At 38.1% G+C, this 20872-nt stretch overlaps 1 non-coding gene across 2 annotated transcripts; it reads left to right on the top strand.

Annotated features, from left to right (window-relative positions):
- The first annotated feature begins 13635 nt into the window (after positions 1-13635).
- On the top strand, positions 13636-17271 carry LOC104896995 (uncharacterized). Of its 2 annotated transcripts, none has more exons than XR_790557.4 (3): positions 13636-13823; positions 15408-15666; positions 16957-17271. It is a non-coding gene; the product is annotated as an uncharacterized LOC104896995 (transcript). The 2 variants fall into 2 exon arrangements; XR_007275678.2 differs by having other exon boundaries at positions 13636-13837.
- The last annotated feature ends 3601 nt before the right edge of the window (positions 17272-20872 follow it).

Raw genomic sequence — 20872 nt, 5'->3', positions numbered from 1 at the left:
TCCTAAAAAGTAGTTTCCTTCATTAAGTTGTTTGAGCGCACCCGTAAGCGAAGTCAAAATAAACAATATGCTGATACTTATAGAGATACAACGAAGAAAATTGTAAGTGTTAGAATAAAATTAGATGTACGATTATAACTTAGTGATTGCGCATATAAACTAGTGTCATAACTATACAATTATCATTTATAACTTCAGGAAGCTATGAAAACTTATAAGCCTTAAGAGATTGAGAGAGTTTAAAGAGATAGAAAGATTACAGAGAGAATGAGAATTGTAAAGAGAGGTTTTGTATTAGAATTATGAATCTTAGTTAATAATTACAGAGAAGAGAAAGGCTATTTATACAACATAAATAACAGAATAAGTTATTGTAATAACAAACTATCTAATACAAATAACTAACTGCATAGTTAGTTATAGTTTGTTGTAGTTTGTTAGTCATTAGGTGATGTGGCAGCTTCTTGTATATGCCTATCTCCAATACCCCCCTCAAGTTGGGAGGTGGATGAGCTGGATCATACAAACCCAACTTGGACAAAAGCTTGTAAAACTGAGGAGAAGAAAGAGATTTAGTAAAGACATCAGCTAATTGAGACTGAGTAGGCAGATAGGATAGCTGAAGTAAGCCTTCAAGAATCTTCTCTCTAGTGAAATGACAATCGATTTCAATGTGCTTTGTCCTCTCATGGAAGACTGGATTCTTGGCTATATGTAATGCACTTTGATTATCACAATGGAGAGTCACAGGCTGAAAGTTAGGGACTCCCAATTCAGCTAACAATCTGACAATCCAGGCAACTTCAGATGCAGCTGAAGCCATTGCTCTATACTCAGCTTCAGAAGAAGATTTGCTAACTGTAGATTGCTTCTTGGATTTCCAAGAAACTGGTGAGTTGCCAAGGAGAAGAATATATCCAGTAACTGATCTTCTAGAATCTGAGCAAGCAGCCCAATCAGAATCAGAGAAGGCTTGTAAAACCAACTTATCACAACCTTGTAAAAGAATACTACCCTGACCAATAGTGTGTTGCACAAATCTGAGAATGTGATGTAAAGCTTTGAGATGTGAGCTACGAGGGTTATGCATGAACTGGCTGAGGCTTTGAACAGCAAAAGAGAGGTCAGGTCTAGTATGGGTAAGAAAATTGAGCTTACCAACTAGAGATCTATAGAATTCAGGGTTAGAAAGAGGAGAACCTTCATCAGCATGTAGTTTGAGGTTGGTAGGAAGAGGTGTAACAGCTTTCTTGGATAAGTCTAACCCATAATCATGAAGAAGTTTTTTGGTGAACTACTTTTGGCTAAGTAAGATGCCCTCAGATAAGTAACCCACCTCTATTCCCAAGAAATAATGAAGGATGCCAAGATCTTTAATGCTGAAGGTAGTATGTAGATGTTGCTTGAGTGATGTAATGATATCAAAATTGGTCCCTGTCAAGAGTATATCATCAACATAGACAGCTGTTATATATAGTAATGTTAATGTGGTCTTTCTTAATAAAAAGACTATAGTCATTTTTTGATTTAATGAAACCTTGAGTAGTAAGTTCATCAACTAGCCTTGCAAACCACTGCCTTGAGGCTTGTTTAAGCCCATATAATGACTTGTTAAGCTTGCACACTTGCTGCTTAGGATTAGGAAATCCAAGGGGAACTTTCATATAAACCTCCTCTTTTAAGTCACCATGCAAGAATGCATTGTTGACATCTAATTGAAAGATAGGCCACTTTCTGAAAGAGGTTAAGGCAAGTAAACATCTGATAGTAGACATCTTGACAACAAGGGAGAAAGTCTCTTCATAATCAATTCCATACTTCTGATTGAAACCCTTAGCTACAAGCCTTGCTTTACATCTATCAAGAGAACCATCTGCCTTAAGTTTCACCTTGTAAACCCATTTATTGCCAATATGTTTTTTTTCCAGGGGGAAGATCTACCAAATCCCAAGTATATTGCCTGGATTTCTTTGTTCATAGCTTCAGACCACTCAGGTATAGCAGCAGCAGCTTCATAAGAGACAGGTTCAATGAGATCAAAGGAGGAAGCAGAGAGAAATGTCTTGTGAGGAGAAGGATAAGTATCAAAGGAAACAAGATTACACCAGTGAGATGGGAGAGAAGAAAGGATGGTGTGACAATAATATTGACTGAGATAAGCAGGAGGTTGGTGATGTCTAGTAGAATGTCTGAGAGGTGGTGGAGAGGGAGAAGAAGATATAGTAAAAGGGACAGGGATAGGAGTACTGAGGTCTAGTAGAGTATTAGCAGGAGGAGAAGAGGTAGGTGTAGTTGTAGAAGAAAAAGTAGGAGCAAGGGGAGAGGCAGATGAAGAAATATATGTGAGATGGGTAGAAGTAGGAGTAATAGGAGAAGAAGGTGTAGGATTAGAAGGTGGAGAATCATCAGGGTAAAGATTGTCAAAACAATCTAAAGAAGAAGAAGGAAGAAAGATAGAATCAGATGTAGAGTGAGAAGAAGCATGAAATGGGAAGTGCCTTTCATGAAAAGAAACATCTCTAGAGACAAGGATCTTGTGAGTAACCAAGTTATACACTTTATAACCCTTTTGTGTAACTGAATAACCAATAAACACTCCAGGTTGAGCCCTTGGATCAAACTTAGATCTACGGACCTTTGTGGTAGAAATGTAGCAAAGACACCCAAAAGTCTTGAGATGGCTTAAGGAAGGAGGATGTTAAAAGAGTTTTGTGTAAGGTGTGGTGTGATTGAGACTAGAGAGAGGCATTCAATTGATTAGATATGCTGCACAAACCACACTATCTCCCCAAAAGGTGTCAGGAACATGAGAATGAAGAAACAAAGCTCGAGCTGTTTCTAATAAATGTCTATGCTTTCGTTCAACTACTCCATTTTGTTGTGGAGTATCTGAACAACTAGTTTGGTGAATGATACCCTTTTGATTATAGAGAGTTTTCATTGCACCTTCAGTGAGTTCCTTGGCATTGTCTGATCTAACACATAGAATTTGAGCTTGAAACTGAGTGGCAACATATCGAATAAAATCAACAAGAATTGAGACAACCTCAGTTTTATATCTCAAAAGATGCACCCAAGTGAAACGAGTGTGATCATCCACAATAGTAATGAATTGATTACAACCTGTATGAGTTTTTATTTTGTATGGCCCCCATACATCTACATGTCAACTCAAAAGCCTTAGTAGTTTTGATGCTACTTATAGGAAAAGGTTTCCTTGTTTGTCTGGCAGCTGGACAAATTGTACAAATAGTATCATATAGAAGAGACTTTGCATTACAGTCAGGTAGAGCAATGTTGATTTGATCAAATGGTAGATGACCAAGCCTGAGATGCCATAATTTGGCAGTATCAACAACAGAGAAACAACTTCTTGTGGGAGCAACAGGAACAAATGAAACATAGGAGTCAGCAACATTGTATAAGCCTCCTTGGAGATTGCCAAGAAGCATGGAGTGGCCTTTCTGAGAAGGGTCATGAATAAAACATTTGTCAGGAGTGAAGAATATGTGGCAATTCAAATCTCTACACAATTTATGCACAGAAATTAAGTTGAATTGAAAATCAGGCACATGTAAAACATTATGTAGAGTAACATTCTGATTCAAGATAACAGATCCAATGTGCTGTATAGAAACTTGCCTACCATCTGGAATGGTGATAGTGTGCTGAGGGCCAGACACAGGAGAATAAGATTAAAACCGTGAGATGTTATTGCATATATGGTCTGATGCTCCACTATCCAGCAACCAATTAGTATGCAAACAAGAAATAAAGCATTGTTTACCTGCCATCATAGCATGACTAGTTTCAGATTCTGCTTCACTTGCAACATTGTAAGGAGATAATGGAGTAGAAGGTTGCTGATTAATGAGTAATGACAACAAGTGGTTATATTGTTCAATTGAAATCATCTCTGGAGTGACAGTAGCACCATGAGAAGTAGTTACAGAGGCTGCAATTTTCCTATCTTTTGGCTTGTAACCAGCAGGATAGCCATGTAGTTTGAAGCATCTATCCACACTGTGACCAGGTACTTTACAATGAGTACAGTAGTAGTTAGCTCTTGGTCTTTTAGAACCATTTTGTGGTATATTGCCAAAGGAAGGTTTCTGTTGTGAATAATAGGTAGGTTTGTATCTGTTTTTATCAGCCACAAAAGCTAAGGATTCAGTGTTGGTAGAGATTTGTGTCAACTCTTTGTGTCTTTCTTCCTGAGCAAAGATCCTATAAGCTTGTGAAAGCTTTGGAAGAGGTTGTGTCATCAAAAGATTACCTCTAATAGTAGAGAATGTATCATTTAGTTTCATCATGAACTGGATGAGTTTATGCTCTTGTTCTCTAATGTGAAACTTCTGTGTTAAACCACAAGTACACTTATTACAGGTACAGTAAGGCATAGGATTGGCATCATGTAATTCATCCCAAAGAGTCTTCATTAATGTGTAAAATTCTGACACATTCATAGAACCTTGAAAAGTATCTGCCAGTTTTTGTTCAAGGGAGTAAACCTGAGTCATTGAAGACTGACCAAACCTATCCTCTAGGTTTTTTTTCAAATTTCAGAAGTAGTAATGAAGAACAATACACTTTTCTTGATAGTGTTATCAAGGTTAGTATACATAACCAAGAAATAACCAAATTGTTACAACGTTCCCAAGCCTTGTACTCAAGTGTTTCAACATTAGGAATAGTAATACTGCCATCTACAAATTTCAGTTTGTTCTTAGTTGACAACATGATCAACATAGATTGTTTCCAATCATTGAAACATGTTCCATTGAACTTTACTGACACTATTTGACTAACATTTGTGTCAGAAGGATGAATATAGAAAATACTTGAAGGATCTTGATTTGGAGGTAAGATATTAGATGTAAGAGAGGTAGCAGATTTAACCATAGCAACAGATGAATCACAAAAGAAGAAATAAAGAAATGATTTCAGGTTTTGAACAAGAAATGATTGGAAATCAGAAAGAAAAGATTGAATAAGATTGTTAAGCAAAGTGTTAACAAATTTCAGATCAGATATGCATATTTCAGAACAAGAATCAAGAGAATTTGAGGCAATATATGCGGAAATTCAGAGAAAAAAAATATGCAGAAACTCAATCAATCAAAGGCTCGTAGAATTCAAAGATTGAAAATACGATTAATGATTTCAGGAAGAAGATTAAGATCACCTCAGTGTTTTGAAGATTTTATCAAAACATTTTCACCTTAAACTGATGAATTTCAGGAACGAAGAACAGCTACCTCCATTGCAGATGATTTCCAGTGAGAAATGAGCTAAGAATTCACAAATTCCTGCTCTGATACCATGAAGAGATTGAGAGAGTTTGAAGAGATAGAAAGATTACAGAAAGAATGAGAATTGTAGAGAGAGGTTTTGTATTAAAATTATGAATCTCAGTTAATAATTACAGAGAAGAGAAAGGATATTTATATAACATGAATAACAGAATAAGTTATTGTAATAACAAACTATCTAATACAAATAACTAACTGCATAGTTAGTTATAGTTTGTTATAGTTTGTTAGTCATTAGGTGATGTGGCAGCTTCTTGTATATGTCTATCTCCAATAAAGCCTTTGGAAGATGAAAGTGGTCTGAAGGATGCTTATTTAGCTATGATGGATGAGGAATATGATGGTTGACGACGACTCTATGGTAAAGGTGTTACAATAAAGTGTTAAAGCAAGCTTCGGGTGCTGGGGTGTCATACGTTCTACCAGGAGAGGTTATGGATTCACTAAAAGCTCAAGTTCAAGATGAGAAAACTGAAATACTTGATATCAGAAAGGAACTTGAAGCAGATTATTAGAAGAGAACCAGAGCTTGAAGTAGAGCGTGCAAGGAAATTAGAAGAAGTACAACATACGACAAGAGAGTTGGGGAAGCAAAAAGACACAATGGTTTAAGAAGTACTTGAGAAGCTCATATCAAAATTGCCACCGAATATTGTCCAAGAATTTTTAACTTGATGGTTAAAATTCATGAGGTAATTATTATATTTTTTATTTTTTCTTTTTGTTAAATTTTGGGCAACAGAAAAGTTCACTAAATATTTAATTAAAATCATTTGATAAATGTTTGTTTTCTAAAATTGTTGCTTCATCAACTCATGCATCAAACACTTAGAAAAATTATGTGCATGAGGTTGTGTAATGAATTTATTACAATAAATATATTTATATACTTTTTGTTTGAATTCTGGATGAAGATGGAATTGTATAACTGATGTTAATTGTGAGATTAGCATATATGGCTTTTAGATGTTAAGTAGGTTACTTATGAACTGTTTTGAATTCATACCTTGTTGGTGGGGATGTACTTGTGTTATGGGTTGATTATGAACTTGTTTAGAGCCATACCCTATTGATGGGGATGTCTTCTATGTAGGGGAGATGCTGTCAAAATTTACACTTACACTTTTTATGTAGCAAAGAATATATGTCTATTGTAAAGTATTATAACTTGAATGATGTGTTAGTTTTATGTGATGTGTATGGCGTGTGAATTTAATCATCTTAAATATTGGTGATTATTATTTAATATAGGAGGTGTTATACTTTGTCAATTTTAAATTGATACTATGTAAAAAAATTCTTAATTAACTGGGATTATGTATATTAATACTAATCAATTTTTTTTGTTATCTTGTTGTAGGTAATATCAATGAACATTATTTTGGATCAATTGGAGTCAAAGGAAGGAAGGAAGGAAGGAGTTTAAGATTTTTTATCCTAATTTTGGAACTGATTAAACATAGGTTTTTGTGAAACTAACAATGGTCATTTTGCAATACCTACTATTTGATATGTGTGTGGATTCATATACATATTATATGATGATCAAATATTTTGTAAAAGGTCACATCATACTCCGTATCTCAATATATTATTACCTGAGTCACAAATTTTATGTTATATGGTTTTTTCACCAAATTCCCCTAACAAATCAAAAAAATCACAATATATCCTTAATGTTACAAATATTCACCATATACCCCTGAGTTTTCAAAACTCTGCACCATTGTAATACTCTGTATATTTGGAATTAATTCGTAATAATTAAGAAATACCAAGAAGTTAATAAAAAGGTATTTTAGTATTGTTTAGAGAATAATAAGAATATAATAATATTAATACAAGTCGGTTGTGTTAATTTCGGATTTATAAAAGTTAAGCCGAGTTTACCCGATCTAGAGTTACCGCTTTTAGAAGGGTATAAAAAGGGAAAGAAGAGGAGAAAATTTTTAGAAACCCTAAATTTTCCTCTCCTCCCTCAGCCGTCATCTCCCATTTTTCTCTCTCCTCTCTCGCTGCTCTCCTCTTCTCTCTCGCTGCTCTCCTCTTCTCTCTCGCTGCTCTCCTCTTCTCTCTCTGTCCTTCCCTGTCCTAATCTCCCTCGCCGTGCCTTCTCGGATCCTCATCACGGTGTGCGATGAGTAGCGCTGCAGCGTGTGCGAGCGAGAGTTGGGCGGTGCGAGGCTCGTGTGCAAGACGAGCAGGTGCTGGGCTGTGCGAGTCGTGTCGATGACCGAGCAAGGGAGTCCGTGGGTGTTCGAGGGACGCTGCGAGGTTCGAGTGCTGAGCGAGACGAGCAAGCAGGACGCGGGTTTGTGTGAAGTGGGGCTGTGCGACGACTTGAGGGTACACGCGAGAAACGACGAAGGCTGTTGCGAGGCTCGCGTGAGCAACGAGGCCCGCTGCTGCTGTTGTGCGCAGGTGTGTGCGAGGTGCGGTGAGAGCCAAGCGGCGGTAACGCTCCCGAAGTCGATGCGACGTAGCAATGGTAGACGCGTGTGGATTTTGGGGGTGTTACAAAACTGGTATCAGAGCTGAAAGCTCTGAATTTCAAAGACATTTTAAAAACGATTTCAAAATGGGTAGTATGGGATAGGAGCATATAGAACATATTATGTTATGTGCATTAAGTCATAGGAATGATTGCAAATGTGATTTCGTTTCGTGTCTTAAACTCAAATGTGTTGTTTGATTGTTCAATTGAAGTTGCGAACGATTCTTGCAATATTCAAATATGAATAGGTTAAGAGGATGTACAAGGATGTTTCAAAAATGGTGTTGAACTAAAACCTTATTTTTGCGACAAAACTCTTTACTTGATTGAAATGATCGTTTTATCTCTTAAATACCTATACATATATAACATGTTTCAAAACCTTTAATGATACTTTATGATATTCCTTGTTATGGTTGTGTCGTCTCATGTGAGATGTTTGTGTTGCAAGCCAATAAAGATTTAATATTTGTTCGTGACAACTGCTTGCTATATGTGCAATGTGTATTGGTTAAGAAAATATAGGATGATGTGTGTGTCACTGAGATATCTATTATGTTATTTTCAGCGTAGAATGGTTCGGTCGGGAGGCATGCCTGAAACCTCTCTGAATATCGAGCAATCGATACGTGACTAGTGCAAATCACTGCCAACCTAGCCCAAGGTCACAATTGTGAAGGGGATTTATCTGAAAAGGTTGCCCGTAGGAACCCACCAATACTGAATGGGAAAGGGAACCTGAAGAATTAGAGAACTGGGTTGGGGAATTCGATAAACTTTTCTTCACCCTATCCTGCCCTGATGAGAAAACTGTGCCCTTAGCGAGCTACTACCTTCAGGGAGATGCTCATTTCTGGTGGACCCAAGCTAAGAGCAACCTCCTGAGTCAGCCTGGTTTTGGGTGGGAAACTTCAAAAAGGCCTTAAGGGACAAATATTACCCTCCATACCTTAAGAAGCAGAAAGCCCAGGAATTTATGATGTTGGAACAAGGGACTCTGTCTGTTGAGGAGTACTACCGGAAATTCATCGAGCTGATGAGATTTGCCCCGGAAATAGCACCTACTGAGGAATCTAAAGCCTCACGTTTCGAACTGGACTTACCCTTGACCTGCAAGGAAGACTGGGGGAGATACATTCACCTCTTTAGATCATGTGTTTGGCAAAGCTGCTCATCTTTATGCCATCAGGAAGAGAGAGGAAGGGGGTAAGCAGGGTGAGAAACGAAAAGATAATCCAAACCCTGAGGTCCAGAAGTTTGAGAAGAAGCATAATGGGAACCAAAACCATCAAGACCCTCAAAGGAATTTCGGTAAGGGACCAATAACAATAACTCTAATCCCAACAACAATAACCGCAATAACAACACCAATAACCGCAGACTGAGGTGTGTATAGGTGTAGAAAGTGCCCTAACAACCATCCTGGTAGAGACTGTGAGGGTAACAAGGTGGAATGTCGAGAATGCGGGAAATTGGGACATAGGGCATATGAGTGCTACTCGAAGAACAAACTGAACCCAATGGCCAAAGAAGGGAATTATGGGGACAACCCGAAATGGAAAGGAAACGGGAATGGAAATGGGGGAAGTGCTTACAATGGGAATTCTAACTACTCCAAGCCTTAACCAACACCAATAATCAGACATCTAATGGGAACAATGCAACCAATTCCCAAGATAAGGGCAAGGGGAAGCTGTATATGATGTCGACTAGAGAACAAGAGGCTCGAAGGGATGTTGTCTCGGGTACATTTTCTATCAACTCCACTCCTGTTAAAGTATTTTTGATTCTGGAGCATCATTGTCATTTATTGCCCATTCAACTGTTAGGACTTTAACATTGATCGAGTCTGAGTCGATTTCTATGCCTATAGTCATTCCGTCTGGGGAGACTGTTAATTGCTCTAAAAGATTTCTAAAAGTGCCACTGAAAATAGGGAGGTTTCTTTCCTTCTGATCTGATAGAGTTTAACTTATCAAACCTAGACGTTATTTTGGGGATGGATTGGCTTGGAAAGTACATGGCTAAGATAGACTGCGATGCGCAAAAGTGGAACTGAGGATCCTTCGGGAAAAAGAGTGTCATATAGGAGAATACCTCGAGAACCCGGGATTAAGGTGATCAATGCCTTACAACTTAAGAACTATGTAGACAAGGGATGGCCTCTATTTATGTGTTCGGTGAGAAGAGTTGAGGATGATCCGTTAAGCCTGAGATGTGCCATAGTCCGAGAGTTCCAGGATTTTTTCCTGAAGATATACCTGGTATGCCACCAAGGAGAGATGTAGAGTTCACCGTTGACCTAGTACCTGGGACTGGACCAATTTCGAAACCCCATATCGAATGGCTCCAGCGAAATGAACGAGTTGAAAAACCAGTTGGAGGAACTACTCGACAAAGGGTATATTAGACCTAGCATGTCACCATGGGGAGCATCCGTCTTATTTGTGAAAAAGAAGGATGGTAGTTTGAGGTTGTGTATAGACTATCGGGAGTTGAACAATGTCACTGTGAAAAACAAGTACCCATTGCCTAGGATTGATGACTTGTTTCGACCAACTTCAGGGTGCGGGGATGTTCTCCAAAATAGACTTAAGGTCAGGTTACCATCAATTGAGGATTTGATCATGATATACCTAAGACTGCTTCAGGACTAGATATGGCCACTATGAGTTTACGGTAATGCCTTTTCGGGTTATCTAATGCACCTGCAGTTTTCATGGACCTTATGAATAGGATCTTTCGACCCTACCTCGACAAATTTGTCGTTGTGTTCATAGACGATATACTGATCTATTATAGGAGCAAGGAACATGAGGGTCATTTGAGAGTCATTTTGCAAGACACTTAGGGACAACCAACTATATGCGAAGTTTTCGAAGTGTGAATTTTGGTTGGAAAGAGTGTCATTTTTGGGTCACTTTGTCTCCAAGGAGGGTGTGTCAGTAGATCCTGCAAAGATCAAAGCCGTGAGTGAATGGCCTACTCCAAAGAATGTCACAGACATAAGAAGTTTCTTGGGTTTAGCCGGTTACTATAGGAGATTTGTGAAAGACTTCTCCAAAATAGCAAAGCCCATGACCAATTTGATGAAGAAGGATTGTAGGTTTAACTGGAATGAGGACAGTGAGAAAGCTTTCAAACGCTCAAAGAAAGGTTAACCTGTCCTAACCTTGCCTAATGGGAATGAGGGATATGATGTGTATAGTGATGCGTCCAAGAATGGGTTGGGTTGTGTTCTTATGCAAAATGGGAAGGTCATAGCTTATGCGTCTCGGCAGTTGAAGCCATATGAAGTCAATTACCCAACCACGACTTAGAATTGGCCGCAATAGTGTTTGCCCTAAAAATCTGGAGACACTACCTTTACGGGGTGACTTGTCGAATCTTCACTGATCACAAAAGTCTCAAATACATCTTCACCCAGAAAGACCTTAATATGAGACAGCGCAGATGGTTAGAGCTCATCAAGGATTATGACTTAGACATTCAGTACCATGAGGGTAAAGCCAACGTCGTTGCTGATGCGTTAAGTCGCAAGTCTAGCCATAGCCTGAATACATTAGTCGTCGCCGACAAACTTTGTGAGGAGTTTCTAGACTCCAGTTAGAAGTTGTTCATGAAGGGGAGGTAGAAAGATTGTTGAGTGCCCTAACCATCGAGCCCAACTTTCTAGACAAAATAAGAGAGAGTCAACCTGGGGATGTGAAGCTTGAGCGAGTCAAAGAAAGCTTAAGGAGGGAAAAGCAGAAGGGTTTGCGATCCATGAGGATGGAAGCATAAGATATAAGGGTAGGTGGTGTGTACCACAAAAATGTGAAGAATTGAAACAAAAAGATAATGGGTGAGGGTCATAACACGACTTATTCCGTCCACCCAGGGGGAGATAAGTTATATAAGGACCTCAAGAAGATGTTCTGGTGGCCTGGGATGAAGAGAGCAGTAGCTGAGTTTGTTTCCAAATGTCTAACATGCCAGAAAGTCAAAAGTGAACACAAGAGACCTCAAGGAAAGATTCAACCTTTAGACATTCCGACATGGAAATGGGATCAATATCCATGGATTTCGTTGTAGCCTTACCTAGGAGTCGGGGAGGCAATAATACCATATGGGTGATAGTGGAAGACTAACCAAAACAGCAAGGTTCATACCTATGAAAGATACGTGGAGTATGGAAGCCTTAGCCAAGGCCTATGTGAAAAATGTCATTCGATTGCATGGAGTACCCACGAGTATAGTATCAGATAGAGATTCGCGATTCCTTTCGAATTTCTGGAAAAAGGTTCAGGAAGCTTTGGTAGTGAGCTATTGATGAGTACAACTTTCACCCAGCTACAAGGTCAAACCGAAAGAACTATTCAGACTTAGAGGACATGTTGCGAGCATGTGCCTTAGAATACCAGGATCATGGGAAGACCATTTGGACCTCATAGAATTCTCATACAACAACAGCTACCATGCTAGTATTAAGATGGCACCATTTGAAGCACTATATGGGAGAAAGTGTCGTAGCCCTTTGTGTTGGAACGACATTAGTGAGACTGTGGTGTTAGGACCTGAGATGATTCAGGAGAAGTGGATCAGTTCGATTCATTCAAGAAAAGATTAAGGCTGCACAGGACAGGCAGAAATCCTATGCGGATCAGAAGCGAAGGGATGAGAATTACGAAGTCGGGGAAAAAGTATTGCTTAAGGTGTCTCCAATGAAAGGAGTGATGCGATTCGGGAAAAAGGGGAAGCTAAGCCCTAAATTCATAGGACCATATGAGATTCTGGCGAGAGTAGGCAAAGTCGCTTATCGCCTAGATTTGCCCAATAACTTAGAAAGGGTCCATAATGTGTTTCACGTATCCCAACTCCGGAGATACGTACCTGATGAGTCACATGTACTTGAACCGGAAAATGTCGAAATAGACGAAACCTTATCCTATGAGGAGAAACCTGTCCATACTAGTGCAAAAAACTGCTTTTGCTACTTATCAAATGCTTTGGTTGTCCAATTAACCCGAGCATTTATGAAAATTTTAATAAAAAAAATTCCCAACTGCTTGTGTTGATTAGTCAACCGGAGCATTTGATGTCAAATGCTCCGGTTGACTAATCAACACAAGCAGTTGTAAATAAGTGCTCCGCGCCTTTTTTCAATCAACCCGAGCATTTGGCTTACTTTTTTTTATTATTAATTAATTGCCCCCTACTTCCCTCCCTCTTCTAATGAAATTACTGCTTCCCCAGTATTTCGCCTTTATGTTTTCTCTCTCCCTGCCTTCATCTCCTTCCATACTCCACCGAAACGCCAACTACTGCCCTCCTTCTCTCCATCTCCTTCTATACGTTCGTAGAAGCTCTGAATTCGGACGATGGATCCCCCATTTCTAGGGTTTCCAGTTCAATTTTCACTCGCATACTAAAGTGATCTGAATTTATTTCAACCCTCACTCATATGAAAAGCAAGAAATACGCGGTCTAAGGCTCCGTTTGGTCGGGCGTAAAACATTTTCAGTGTAAAATGATTTTCATGGAAAACAATTTACAATGGAAAACACAATTCCAAAATTAGTTTTCCGTTGTTTGGTTCGATGTAAAAAAATGATGAATGAAAGGAAAATGAAAGGAAAGTAAGGAGGTATGAGAGGAGTGTATAAGAGAGACAAGGAAAATAGTTTCCCTTCATTTTGAAAGGAAAATGGTTTTCCATCATTGGGAGAGTAATTTACCCCAAGGGAAAATGGTTTTACACTCTTTTGCCAACCAAACAATGTAAAACTAAAAATAGAGGAAAACAGTTTTCCGGGAAAACATTTTACGCCCTACCAAACGGAGCCTAAGTTCGCCACGATTCTAGATTGTTCGAACTCCTCTCTCTATTCTTGTTTTCTCTCCTTTTTAGATCTCAAACCATAATTCCCTAATCCTTCTCGCTCCTCTTTGAAATCAAGAATTAGGGAGGAATTTTGGCAAAGTTAAATCAAGAGGAAGAGAAGGGTGAGGATGTTCGACATTCAGAAATGACCAAGGTTTGATTTTTTTGGTAATTTCTTCCTTTTCTCTTCATCTCGTTCTTGGTTCTTCATTTTCGATTTTAGATCTAAGTTCGATTCGTTAATTCACACAACACTTAGAACCTAATTTTTAATTTTAGGCTTTTAATTTCAGTACTTTCCATTGTGAATTTCCTATGTGCACTTTTTTTTATGTGACTTTCACATTCATTATCTCGGAGTGGTAATGGAAGTTTAAGAAAGAAAAACATTTGCTTAGATGCGGATGACCATGAGTATTGAATTGTAACTAAACATTATGTAGAGCTATGCCTTGAATTAATTATGTGGTGCTAGGATTAACCAAGGTATATGTTGTTTAGTATATCGAGTTTGTTTCAGTTTCGGTTTAGGTCTATCGGTTTAGGTTAATTAGTAGGATACAATATAAATTCTATAATTAACTTCCGCCTTTCTATCCTGAAATTTGTACTCTCTCCTAAACCTAATAAAAACAATTCTCCTAGACATAGCTAACACATTGTTAGTGAACCACATTAATTCTTGTATTGGGTAGATCGTTATTTAATTCTTTGTTGATTGATTGCGTTTGTTACAACACATTTCATGTTAAATTATGAGTATGGCTATTTGGCTAAATTTTGACTAGTTAGATTTTTGTCTCAGGAGTCTAGTGGGAGCATTTTTGTATGCCTATAGGACTCACACCTTTCCTTTCTTATGTTTAGCTAGGTTTTTGCCAAATAGAGTTTTTTCTTAAATTTTACATAAAGTTAGTGCAGCAGTACTATATGGAGAACCTCATTTTATGACTTTATACTAAATGAGCCATAAGTTCAAATTTCTGCTTCATTGACATATGTAATGTTTATAATATTATGATCATGTGTTTTATGCAGTTTCCTTTGGACAAACAAATTTTGGGTGTTGAATGTTTTAAAGTTTTTTGGTTTAGCATGTCAAATTCTGAGAGGAACGTGATGTAACTTCTTTTAATGGTTTTGATCCAATCTGAGTGAAGAACCTCATTGCAGCAGTTAATTTCCTGTGCATTTCCCTGAAAGGCTGAAAATAATTTCAATGTGTGTGCTGTTTGAGTTAACTACAAACTTAGTTATGGTGTGATATCTAAGTTAGTCATGGTGCTTAGTTATGGTGTGTCTCTCCTTGATTCTTGATCCTGGTGTTACTGAGATTAGTTATATCTCAAACTTTTTCAATTTTAGTACTCTGAAGTCATGAGAAATATTTTTCAAGATCTAGCGTTTAGTTCAGTTTAAGTTTATGCCGTCTACATGGATTCCTTTTATTAGAATGGTCAATGCCTTTAACGATTGGAAATGTGGATCTTACAATCATTCCAGATAATTTCACAACCATACTAAATGTTACTCGCTGGGGTCGATCTGTCTATGTAATTTAGAAGTTTGTACAGCTAACAGTAAACATAGTTGCTCTGGTGATCAACTTTTTCTCTGCTTGCATTTCAGGTTCATTTAACATCAATTCCTTTCTTTTACTTATTTTTCGCTTCACTGGTTGTGAATTTATCTTCTGATTGCTATTTTGCTTGTGTATAATTCTGATAAAAAACCGCAGGTTCAGCTCCTCTTACAGCGGTTCAGTTGCTTTGGGTGGACATGATTATATATATGGACACCTTAGCAGCCTTAGCACTAGCCACTGAACCACCTAATGATGAACTAATGAAGCGGCCACCTGTTGGCAGAGACGCCTATTTTATAACCAACAGTATGTGGAGAAACATCATCAGTCACAGCATCTACCAATTGGTAGCTCTTGGAGTTCTCCAATTCGACGGAAAACACCTTCATTTCATACCTTTGTGTTCTGTCAGGTAATGAGATTCTACAATATCAGTTTTTCAATAGATGTCAACTACATTAGACGGCATATTTCATATAATGTGTGCATTAGTCACCTCAAACTTGATTCTGGAATGGTTTTTATTGGTTGGGTCATGTGCTCAAGTCAGGGGCTATGCAGTATATACTACGGGCTTGACCATAAGTGATTGGGCAACTATGGCAAACCTGTCCAAGACTTAGCTGTATCTGCTATTGGCTTTTTTTTTTTGCATAATTAATGACTACATGATGCATGAATTGCTACGCTATTCTCTGAATTATGTAGTATATATTGGATGTTTAATTGTTGAGCAGAGAGGGAAATTTATCTGGCAAGTTTGATGTGGGTTTTTTTCATGATTTTAGAAGGCGACCAATATCACATTTTGCTCGTCATGTGCTAATATTTAATGCCACGATTTTGCAGGCGGCCAAAAGAAGTTGTATGTTACCTCCTAATATTTTCATATATATATATATATCCATGTATCAGTTGATTTATATTTTTATATTCTACATATCTTTGAAATAATTTTTATCTTGTGTTTTGGACCGCACTTCACTGATGTTTGATTCAAGAGTAATATGTGCCCTGCTAGTTCTCTACTTATATCATCACTTGATTCTAGTTAGCTTATGATTTTTTTCATGTGGGAATATCTTGATGTGTAGTTGTCATTTTCTCCTTTGCTTATAACTGTGTTTCTTGTTCTCTTTTTAATCTCTTTACTTATGGTGTGAACAAGAATTTTTGATTCTTTACTTATGGTGTGAACAAGAAGGCTTATCAAGTATTGTTGTACTATGTAAGGCAGAAAATACAGAATATACAAGAACTTTGAGGCTTTTGTTTTCAATTCTTCCTTTTCTCTTTGTTTAAGGGGATAAAAACTTGAAAGCTAGGACATAGAGGAATTACCTTACTTGAGACCCATTAACTTCCGCCTTTCTTACATTTTCTGGAATGATTAATTTAAAGTCTTTCTATTGATGACTTCCTATGAGTTGGAGATGATTTATAAATTATGTAAACCATCTCAATTCTATGTTTCAATGTTATTATTTTCGGTTTATTAGAATTTTAAGAGGATAATGTCCTTTTTTAGTACCTTTCACAGCATGGGTAGCTTCCTTTTGTCGTATCTTATTTTCTTTTTGTTATGAGATCAAAGAGCATCCTAATCTGAATGCACTCTACTGCTGGAGTTGCTTTCTAATCTTAATGCATTTTACTGCACTTTGATATTGTTATATTATTTGGTTTGTCTCATTTGGTGCAGAGGTTGTTGTGGTGTCATGAGGAGCAGGTTTTGAATCAATCTGATGGTGATGATGTTTTTAGGGTGTGACAATGATGAAGAAGCTATTGCAAGGATGGAGGAATCACCATCAGGCAAAAGGGTGACAAGCATCTTTCTTTAGTTTAGATTTATAATTCTTACCTGTTTTTCACGGAACTTTTTGTAGAATACTAATTATGGTGTCGTAAAGGCATATGAGATTTTTTTTGCAATTATTAGCTAGTTGTTTATACTTGTGTCATGGCATATTAATTTTTTATTTGATTAATAAAATTTCACTTTATATCCTTTTTATCTGTTCTTTTGATTTTTATAAAAGTAGTCTTAGGGGCTGCCACACTGAAAGCTACTTGTACTGAGCACCTGCTGAAGCTGTACAATTTTTTTTTTAGAAAAAAAAACTATCAAATGCTCCGGTTGTTAAGAAAAAATCGAAGCATTTGACAAACAAATGCTCCGGTTTTTTCTAAACAACCGGAGCATTTGACTGTCAAATGCTCCGGTTTTTTAAACAACCGGAGCATTTGAGTTACAAAATGCTCCGGGGAAAACCGGAGCATTTGTAAAATGCTCAAATGCTCGTATGGCTTCTGCTACGCGCTAAATACGGAGCATTTAATGGGTTTTTAACCGGAGCATTTGATGTTTTTTCTACTACGGCCAGATCCTAAACCGCAAGGTGCGTAGTACGAGGAATAAGGACGTCAGAATTGTCAAAGTGTTGTGGAGAAATCAACATACTGAAGAAGCCACCTGGGAAGCCGAAGATGCAATGCGTCTGAAGTACCCTGAGCTTTTTCAAGAGGTACGTGAGTTACGGGGACGTAACTTTTCTTTTAAGGGGGGAAGAATGCGATAGAATTTCGCATTTCACCCTAAAGTATGTTAATTACGATAGTTAATTGTAGTTATTGCTTATCTGTTGTGCGAACGTTAGAAAACGCTTATGAAATTTTGGGACTTAGAAGTGCAAAAGATCGTCGTTAAGACTGGCTACCTCCAAGTTTCGGGACGAAACTTCTTTTAAGGGGGAAAGCCTGTAATACTCCGTATTTTTGGAATTAATTCGTAATAATTAAGAAATACCAAGAAGTTAATAAAAAGGTATTTTAGTATTGTTTAGAGAATAATAAGAATATAATAATATTAATACGAGTCAGTTGTGTTAATTTCGGATTTATAAAAGTTAAGCCGATTTTACCCGATCTAGAGTTACGACTTTTAGAAGGGTATAAAAAGGGAAAGAAGAGGAGAAAAATTTTAGAAACCCTAAATTTTCCTCTCCTCCCTCAGCCGTCATCTCCCATTTTTCTCTCTCCTCTCTCGCTGCTCTCCTCTTCTCTCTCGCTGCTCTCCTCTTTTCTCTCATTGCTATCCTCTCCTCTCTCTCTGTCCTTCCCTGCCCTCGTCTCCCTCGTCGTGCCTTCTCGGATCCTCGTCGCGTTGTGCGACGAGTAGCGCTGCAGCGTGTGCGAGCGAGAGTTGGGCGGTGCGAGGCTCGTGTGCGAGACGAGCAGGTGTTGGGCTGTATGAGACGAGCAGGTGCTGGGCTGTGCGAGTCGTGTCGAGGACCGAGTGAGGGAGTCCGTGGGTGTTCGAGGGACGCTGCGAGGTTCGAGTGCTGTGCGAGACGAGCAAGCAGGACGCGGGTTTGTGTGAAGTGGGGCTGTGTGACGACTTGAGGGTACGCGCGAGAAATGACAAAGGCTGTGCGAGGCTCGCGTGAGCGACGAGGCCCGCTGCTGCTGCTGTGCGCAGGTGTGTGCGAGGTGCGGTGCGAGCCAGGCGGGGCTGTGCGACGAAGTTGTTGCGCCGTTGCCGGAAATCGGTCGCCGGAAATTGATGGCCGGCGAGCTTAACGGTATAAAATCAACTATATATTGAATATATTATATTAAGTTTAATTATAATTTATGTTTTCATAATTATGTTAAATTATAATTAGTTAATTAATAATTCAAGTTAATGAGTTCATTTTATTATTCTGACTATAATGGCGGATCTGACTTTCGGACATAATACTGGATTGGACCTAAGACTTTTGGACATAAAACATGGTTGGACTTATAATTTAATTGGTTTGGTAAAGATAGCGGACTAATGACACTAACTATATTAGTATGCTCACTAGCCTTAATCCCTAAAAGACGTTTAACTCTTTATAATTGAAAAGTAACGAAAATTCATAAACAAGGGGTTTAGTTATCGCTTACTTCGAATTATTAAACCATATAGTCTTAGTTGCGTAGTAGTTGTTAATGTTATCAACGACGTAGCACTAAAGTTTTTATTTAACGATTTAGGTCCCAATTTCATAAGCGGAATGTTCGATTAAGACAGCGAAAATTCTCCGTTACAAGGTACGTACGCGTACCAGTTTAATCCCAAGTATTGTATCATGATTAGGTTTGCAATCTATGTTATTGAACTAGAAGCATGATAGGGAACGTTTGATTGATTGAGATTGTTGGTTAGACATTTGTAATTGAAATCGATATGTTGCATTAGAATGCATAATTCTATCGTAGTATAAACATGAGCATTTTTAATCTTATCCATAGTGTAACAAGGTTGTTACAAGAGATATGATTCGAGCATTGTAACTAAGAGGACAGGTAAATGATTCTATGTATCCATAGTGTAACAAGAGTGTTACAAGAGATACGATTTAGCATAGTAACTAAGAGAACAGGTAAATGACTATATGTGGTTATGAAATGAATGGTTAATATAAAATGAATTATGCAATATCTTGTAGCTGGACTCCCTACAAGTGATGAACAATGGGGGGAGTGTGGGACTTGTCCTACGCTCCTACAAGGCCTAACTGTGACGACAGTAGTGTCCTTATATTTTTGATAAACTCAAGTAGGCGGAAGGTTCCGTTTGATCTTGGGTATGCATACTAAGGTGATGGGTGTGAGACGGAACAAAACCGTTTTTGCATTTCATCTAATAGACCTAGTGTCTATTAAAGATTCAGTAGCCCGTATGATTCTAGTAAGATGACGGTGCCCGTTCGATGACAAATAAAGATTAAAGATTAAAGGTTAAAGGATGTAACATAATGTAGCATCATGCTTAAGATTGTTCATGTGTGCATCATTTATGCTTATATGTATTCAATGGTTCATTACGTACTCAGCATAGCTGATTGTGTGTTATTATGTGTTTGATGAACTGCGATGAACCATTGATGCTACAATGGGGAGCAGACTAGATGTGCTGGAGCTGCTGCATGATACCGAGCATACGGGGGCTAGTCTTTGGTATTTGCATTTAAAGCATTTTGAAATAAGTATTATTGGTTTTTCTAGGACTTACATAAATAGTTTGTGGGGGTCGCTGACGATTCCCGAGTTGTATTTATATTTTAATTCCGCTGCATTTTAGTTTTCAAGACAATGTTTTAAGTTATTGTTAACTCTTATTATGCCTTGCGTTCCATCGCGGCGGTAACACGCCCAAAGTCGACGCGACGTAGCAGTGGTAGACGCGTGTGGATTTTGGGGGTGTTACAACCATATGCCCTTTTTCTAACGGACGTTAAGTTGTCGTTTTCTTTATTTACGCTTTTGCCATCATTATTCCCTAACCCTAAAATCTAATCCCCTAAACCCTAAACCCTTAACATATTAGAGCATTTATGTTTTCTAGTTCATATTAGAGCATTTAGGGCATTTACGTTTTCTAGTTCATATTAGAGCATTTAGATGCATATTTGCATGATTTACTCATGTTTTGTTGTACTGCTCTCTGTTCGCTTGTTTTGATGAATTTCAGGTGATAAATGCCAATAGACTATGCATGGTTGGCTAATATTGAGGTGAACAGACATGAATAAAGAAGTTAAATTGCATGAGGTTCACAAAGCATCTCTCTGGAACGAATTTGG

This window comes from Beta vulgaris, chromosome 6 (genome assembly GCF_026745355.1).
Source record: "Beta vulgaris subsp. vulgaris cultivar EL10 chromosome 6, EL10.2, whole genome shotgun sequence".
NCBI lineage: Eukaryota > Viridiplantae > Streptophyta > Magnoliopsida > Caryophyllales > Amaranthaceae > Beta > Beta vulgaris.
The sequence above is the reverse complement of the archived record's forward strand: the minus strand, read 5'-3'. Positions and strand labels throughout refer to the sequence as shown.